Source organism: Aplysia californica, unplaced genomic scaffold (genome assembly GCF_000002075.1).
Source record: "Aplysia californica isolate F4 #8 unplaced genomic scaffold, AplCal3.0 scaffold00344, whole genome shotgun sequence".
Taxonomy (NCBI): Eukaryota; Metazoa; Mollusca; class Gastropoda; order Aplysiida; family Aplysiidae; genus Aplysia; species Aplysia californica.
The window spans coordinates 584,803-592,716 of NW_004797614.1; the positions used below are offsets into that span (position 1 = coordinate 584,803).

The 7,914-nt window shown below is 41.2% G+C and overlaps 1 protein-coding gene across 1 annotated transcript in view; it reads left to right on the forward strand.

Moving 5' to 3' along the window:
* The window catches only part of LOC101845480, an 18,920-nt gene that overhangs the window by 8,060 nt on the left and 2,946 nt on the right, over nt 1-7,914 (forward strand). The gene's annotated exons all lie outside the window — the stretch shown is intronic.

A 7,914-nucleotide genomic window follows, 5' to 3' on the forward strand; every position in this document is an offset into this window, starting at 1 on the left:
TGACCCCCTACCCCCCACCCCCCAAACCCCTGCTCTTGCTGATGTCAATAAGGTTGAATCCCGGAGTTGTAAAGATTATGTCTCAAATCATTTCAAGCACCCGACTGAGATTTTATGAAACATGTAATTTGCTAACCGAAGCGTCCATAAACCTGGGTCTCCCGAGCTACCAGCTGAGACAACGGTTAAGTAGAGTGCACACTTATAATCTACAACATCTTATTGATAGAGCTGGAGTCTGCTCGATTAATTGAAGGCTTGTGAGCGGCGGATGGCTTGCGCTAGAGGCTTGCGAGCAGGCTTATGCTTTGCTTTGCCTCCCACTCGCTTCCGGGGGGAACTTCCGGTAAGTTGTAACTTGCGGACAGTCCTGCTGTACTATGTCATGACGTCGCGAACTCTCGTGGCTGTGGGCTCAGTACAAATTACAGAAGATTCTGGTTGTTTGCGTTGAGAAGCTTGCACCAAGAGTGCAAGATTATTTTTTTTCCATAGTCGGGTTGTAAAAGATAAAAAAGCTCTATTCAATGCACTTTAAGATTAATAATGGATCGGCTATTCTAACGATGCAAAGGCTGTTTTGTTTTTAGTGTGCAAGAGCCAAGTGCTTCGTCGTCGCACACAAAAGACAGACCTCAGTTCGCTCCCGTAAGGGGAGAAATATTTACTGAGAACCTCCGTCTTTCTGCTGTGGCGTTGTTGCCTCTCAGCCCAGGTTGTCCTGACTTTGAGTTGAAGTAGGCCTAGCCCGTCTCCTAAATGTTCTGTATTATGTCATTGTGAGTGTTAAACATCTACAAAATAGGCTACACACGTACGATACAAAAGCCAATCACAACGACCCCTGGAGTTTTCCATTCTAAGGTAATCTAAATCTACTGATTACTTTCAGAAACCTAGGTCTCTGTTACTACAATACTACGCTTCCTCTCACTTATCCACTCTCTCAGCTGATCAACGGCGGAAAGTTAAAAATAGCTCTGGCTCTCTATTTCTTGCACCAATACAAGCTCAACCTCTCCCTTCCTCCACGGTCTTGCTGCTCGCTGCTTCAGCAAGTGAGCCAAGTGGCTTGCCAGGTTGCGAGCTGGTCATGGGAGCCATAGCAAATCATGGGAGCCGAGAGACTTGCCGGGCTGCGAGCAAGTCACTGGGCACAAAGCAAGACGATGGGACACAAAGCAAAATCATGGGACTTGCTGTGCTGCAAGCGAGATTTGAGACTTGACGGCCGTCCGCTGCTCGCAAGCCCTCGATTAATCGAGTAGACTCCAACGCTACGCCGTGCAGTGACACTGTGAGCGAAATTTCTCTAGTCTCTAGTTTGGGTTGAACTAGGGGCTTGAGAGAACAAGCGGGTTTGCTACCAGGGAACAGCTCTACTTCTTGGCTTCCACCCTGTTCTGCTCAATACATTGTTGGCTACAAATTTTGTTACATTGTGGTGAAATCAAGCGCTCGTCAAAATAATGAAATCAAGGAAATCAGCATTTTTTTCTGGTCCTTCGGTAATTTTTGTGTCAGTTTTTTAAATTAAAATTTTTTTTTTTTAATATTTTGAACTCTATTTGTAATGTTCAGGTTCCGTGAGGATCTTTTAACACTGACAAACATTGTTCAAAGGCACAACACATACATTTGCAGTTGTCAAGGACACTTAATATTTGAAAGTCACCAAACTTTGGCGGCCATTTTCTCATTAATTTTACCTGCGACACAAGGTGACCCCCACCTCTTTCAGTCGTAAATGTCTCCATTTTATTCTAAATAGATGAGTATTTCATTTATCAAAAGTAAGACGAAAGAGGAAGCTTTAAGATAAGATCAATAACTTAATAGGCCTCAAAACTGACGAGTGCCTGACTCCATCGCGGCGTGACACATTGTTGTTGCAGTACATAATCAATTATGTGAGGCAGCGTGGTGGAATCAGGCTCTCATCATTTTTGGGTCACTTAGAGTTATTGGTATCGTCTTAAAGCTTGTTCACTTAATCTTTATTTGGATGAAAAAGTTATCCGTTTATCTTAAATAATAGTCGAGATATTTGAGAATGCAGCAGGTGGGGATCACCTGATTTCAGAGGTAACACTAGGGAGAAAAAGACCACCAAAGATTAATTATTTCCTTATCTTAAGAGTCCGTGGTAACTGAAAATTTACATCTTTTGTGCCTCTAATCAACGTTTTTCAGTAAAATCCACACAGAAATGAGTTCTTTCATAGCTTTAAAAGGTGCTGAGCCCAAAAACAAAAATCTGTTGAAAAAATCTGAAACCTGGGGAAAAATGCAAGTTTCTTCTCTTTGATTATTTTGACGAGAGCCTGATTCCACTACGTTGCCTCACATATTATCTAACGCTTCCAAAGAATTACAAAGTTCTATCTGATATTTTTGGTCGTTTAGAGTTACGAAGACCATACGGTCAGAAACCAAATGCTGTATCTGCTACTCTGTCAAAATCGTTAGATTATTCGGAGACGTAGTCAAAATATTCAAAGAATTGTTTTTTAAAAGATTTACAGGTTGTGAAGCTCAAAATTTTTTACGTCTAATTTCTCAAAACGAGGCACTGAGCAGATAGAACCTTGTAATTCTGAGGTAGCGTAATATCTCAGGGGGCAGGGTGCAGAGTTCAGAATCTAAGTTTACGCCAGTGGCCTAGTGGTTAGGCTCTCAAACTCGCTACCGGTCGAGGGTTCGAATTCTGTCAGGGGTTCAACATTGTGTCCTTGGGAAAGGCATTTTGTTCGAATTATTTCTGGGGATCAAGGACTGGTGATGGGTCTCATTTAAATATTGAGAAATGACTAACACGGCGCACCGGCAGTGGGATTTTAGTTGCAGCGGGGGGTTCCCCGCCGATCGCCTAATTACGTCGGGGTCACGGGGGTCAGCTCCCTGTCCCCGCCCTGTCTAGGCTGATTTGATTTTTGGTACTTTTCAACGTTTACATTTAGCAGGTGCATCCTTGTATTTATGGTAATTATCATTTAATGCACCCAAAGCACGTATCTCTTCTATTGAGACAAAACAAAACAAACAAACAAAAAACGAACGGGCATTGTAACTTGTCCAGTTATTTAGTTAGACGTGCTGAAGTCGGCAAAGCTAAATCATAATTTTTTTTTCCCCAAGTCTTAGTGTGAATGAAACAAAAATCTATTTAAAAAAGGCAGGAAAAAAACTGTCGAGCTTTTGGTACATGTACGACATAAAATTGGTGAAGATACTAAGAAAATATAGTATCTGGGCATATAATAGTAAGCTGTAATTTTGCAACTTTATCCATCTGGAACACAATTCGCTATGAAGTAATTCCTCCAAATACAACTTTATGTGTCCAACATAATCGTGAATATTTGCATATTTTCTCGAAAGTTTATAAAAATTACCCTGAAGCTTTTCTATGAAAAAGTACAAATCGATTTTAGTGCCAGAATACAGTTACAATGAAATACACGAACAGTATATTTTGTTACACTCCACTTTTCAAGTTAAAACACTAAGTCTAGGTTTTGCAAGTTGACTGAATAACATGGATGACTTTTTGTAAGTAGGTTATAAGGGGTTCAAGAAGTCTTTGATTTAAACATGAAGGAATAAAGATACAGTTTTGTAACTTGGCTCACATACTTTCATTTCTCGACATAGTCGCCCTTCAGAGTAACGCATTTCTGTCACATCTCTTTGACCTTCAAAACTCCTTGAGAAAAAAGTGACCTAAAATGGACCCCTGACCAGTCTTGCACAGCTTCAATGTCGTCCTCGTTGTCACGGAAACGGCGTCCTTTCAGTGATTTTGTAAAGATAAGGAAACAGAAAAAAGTCTGAAGGGGCTAGGTCTAGTGAATAAGCTGAGTGTGGCAGGATTTCCAAGCCGCACTGTTCTGCGGTCTGGACGGTTTGTTGTGCCCTGTGCGCACGGGCGTTGTCATCCAATAGGAAGACTCCATTACAGAGTTTTCCACGCCTTTTTCTCACCAATTCGGACCGTAATTTTATCAGCAAACCCGAATAGTAGTCCCTTGTGGCTGTTTTTTTAAACAGGTAGTCAGGTATGATGGTACCTTCACAATCCCTGAAACACGACAGCATGACCTTTCCACTTGACGGTGTTACCTTTGTCTTCTTTGGTGAGGGGGAAGAAGGGGTTTTCCATTGCATGGATGACATTTTTCGTTCTGAGTCAAAATGATAAATCCATGTTCCATCCATGGCCACCATGTTTTTAAAGAAATGTGTTTCATTTGACTCAATTTGAAGGAGAGTTTTGCAGGATTCAACCCTCTGCTTATTTTTCTCACTTGTCAAAAGGCGGAGTACTCACCGCACAGACGCCCTATTCATGTTAAGATGGTCTTGGAGAATCGTTTCAATTGACCCTACACTGATTCCCGTTTCACTTGAGAGCTGTTTAACAGTTAAACGTCCGTCTTGTAAAACCAGTTTCTTCACTATGGATACATTCTCTTCAGTTTCCACAAAGGATGGGCACCGTTCACGATCTTCTTCCATCACTGACATGAATCCAGATTTGAATTTTCTTACCCAGTATGTCTCAATATTATAACGAGGACATTTGTCACCATAAACTTGGATCATTTCCTGAAAAATGTCCGAAGGGGATTTTCCCTGCAAGTGTAACAACTTGATAACTGAACGGTCTTCAACAGGCTCAATGGCACAGCTTCAGCAAAGAAAAGCCAAACATTTTTGTGCATGGTTTCATTGAACATGCTGACTAGTGCCTTATTATTTTCAGATTTTCCCGAAAATTTGCATAGTGCTTTCCAAAGATATTGTCTAAAGACTGGAGAAATTTCATTACTCTGCCATGGTTCCTGCATACCCAGACCAAAGACTTATTGAACCACTCTCGTAAGAATGATTTCTAGCATTCCAGTGACACTGAACAAGCACCAGACTTTTCCAGCTTTTATTTTCGTTTCTATGACAATTTGCAATAACTGACAATGATCTGATTTCTTTACCTTCATAAATGTCCGCGCATATTTCCGACACAAAAACTAAGAATGAATGTGTTATCTGTCGTTACTTTTATTCCATACAAGAAGTTTATCTCTACCCCCGTATTTACCCAGTTTTGTGTTGTTGTTTTTTTAAATCGCATAGTATTTCTTATTTAGTTGTATGCAGCTGCAACAGACACAGCATGATTCTTGAACAAACACAGAGTAACTTTCTATTGTTTAATGGTAAAACAAGAGCTAAGGCTGAGTGTCTTTAGTTTAAAAAAGCAGATGTGCATCTTTCTTCTCTTTTTACTTGACTATTACTACTACTTTCCCAGATTTAAGGTTGGTTTCTCATGGTAAAAGACATGATATTCGTAGTCAGTTTAACACTGATTTTTGAGAGATCTGTCGTGCCGTTTTAAAATAAACAATAGTTCATTCATAAGTTTGAAACTAAAATAGGACAAATTGGGTACTCTACAAACTCTTGTCTAGAACAAAAACTAAGGCACAAAAATTAACAATTTTAACGTAGAATAAATCTCAAGACATTGAGCTTTTAGTACAATGGTTTGCTGCGTGGGATGGGGAAAAAGTTATATCTCTTAAACGTAGACAAACATGCCTGACTTGCCGTGGGCCTCTTAGTAAAGGCACAACTACCCAGGACGTGACGATCCAATGGCTTTCCCATTTGGCCTCATGCAAGAGTAGACAACTATAGCCAGTAGCCTTTGATGGTGGGGAGTGGGCTACTTGAACCCTACCGGAACTACACGGTCACAGGGCTGTTAGGTCATCCAGTCTCATGAAAACCCTTGTACCCGCTTATCCTCAACAAGAATGGCCTCTTCTCAGGGTGATCAGGCAGTCCACAGACACCCCAGTCCTCAATGCCATGACACAAAGAAAGAAACTACATTCGAGATCAGACGTCGCCTCGTTAAACAAGGTCCGCGCCTGGCAACACAATCACCGGGCTGCTCTGAGCGACTAGTCAGCTACTGGTGATATTCACAGAAACAGTTCTAAACCAGCAAGGAAAGACTCTCGGCGTGAGAAGGGAGCCAATTACATAACCAACAAGAAGAAGAGTTCCCTCAACCTCTTGCAACTCAACATAATATTTGGTTTGAGGAACAACAAAACAGAACTCCTCAAAGTCCTGAAGGACAGGCAGATTCATGTTGCCCTCCTTCAAGAAACCCTACACAAAGGTACGGACCTGAACCTCACAGGATACACCAGTTACGCCTGCACATACACAGGATGCTGCGGTGTAGTCACTTACCTGCGAAACGATGTTCAGGGAGATGTCGTGCACTTCTCATGTGCCAAAACGACAGATATCCAGAAGGCCACTATAATATGGCACATTGATAGGAAGTACACACTTTACAATGTTTACAGCCCCCCACAGACAACATGAGACTTGTTTGACCTGCAAGCAGCCTACCATGAAAAAAAAAAGAATTATGTGAGTGACTTTAAAGGCCACTTTCCTGAATTAACTATAACAGCACAGGCCAAAAGATCGAGGAGTTACACATACACATACACACACTCACACACACACACACACACACACGCGCGCGCGCGCTTATACACACACACACACACACACACACACACACACACACACACACACACACACACACACACTAACGCACACACGCACGTCTGGGTGATCTCGGCCAAATTGGGCTGTGAGTGATACAATATCAGAGCAGAAAGACCAAGCGAAGTATTCGATAACAGTTTCTCCCCACTCGGGAATCGAACTCCTGTCATCTGTGAGCAACGGGAAAGTGCCTACTGCTACACTACAGACACCTGTTATCAGCAACAAAAAGTGTTATATCTAACGTGAGCCCTGTAAGCTACGGCATTAGCAAGAAGCTATCTTTATCTTTCACCCTTTTCAAGAGGAGTTTCAAATAATAATTTATGCAGACAGCTAAAGATCTTGTCAGTATGCAAGTGTTTTAGCGCCTAATAAAACATAAATGGCAGATTGCACTGTATGATTCCCAGGAAGATTAAATTGTTGTTTTAGAATGCAGACAGGTCTTTTCGGGTAATAAAATAGATTGTAGAGCGCATAGAGCAAGCTGTTGAGCGGGAATTTGCGCAACAGAAATGACATGTATTGAAAACATATTAAATAATAAATATATATATAAGCCTATTTACATGGTGTGGGAACGCACCTATCCGTTGCTAAACATTAACCCTAAAGACATCTGTGTCAAAATGCGGTAAAATCAGGCGTTCGTCAATCCTTTGAAGAATGTGGAGTAAATAGTATCATCTTAAAGCTTATTTCTTTGTCTTGCTTTCGATGAAAAAGAAAATCAATATTTTTATTGAATAGAACTTGAGATATTTGAGATTTGAAGGAGATAGGGGTGGCAAGGTGTCGGAGGTAAATCAGCGAAAAAATAGCCATAAATTTTGATGACTTCCTTAGTTAGAGAGTTCTTGGAAACTGAATATCAACAATTTTTTAGTACCTTTAATCTATTTTTTTCCTGTAAAATTCTCTCAGAAATCCTTTTTTAAATGGACATATGAGGTGTTTACAAAAAATAGAAACACCACCCCAAAAAACCCCCCAAAACACCATCATTGTGACGAGCGGCTGGTTTCACCACGACTCCTCACGTTTATGATTGGCATCTCGCTGGATGCAATGACAAGAGTAATCCGATAGAAACGGGCAGGCGGCTACTCACTGCTCACTGGGGGCCAGGCCAGGCCAAGCCATCCGGAGGCGGGAGCTTCTGACGCAAACGTAACGGCTCCAACTAATTATATTTCCCCAATTAAGGAATATTGCATTATTACATAAAAAACGTTGAAAGTAAAGGGGGATTTGAGGGGAAAGGGGTAAGGGGTGCAGGTTTTCGTTTGTTTGTTTGTTTGTTTGGGGTTT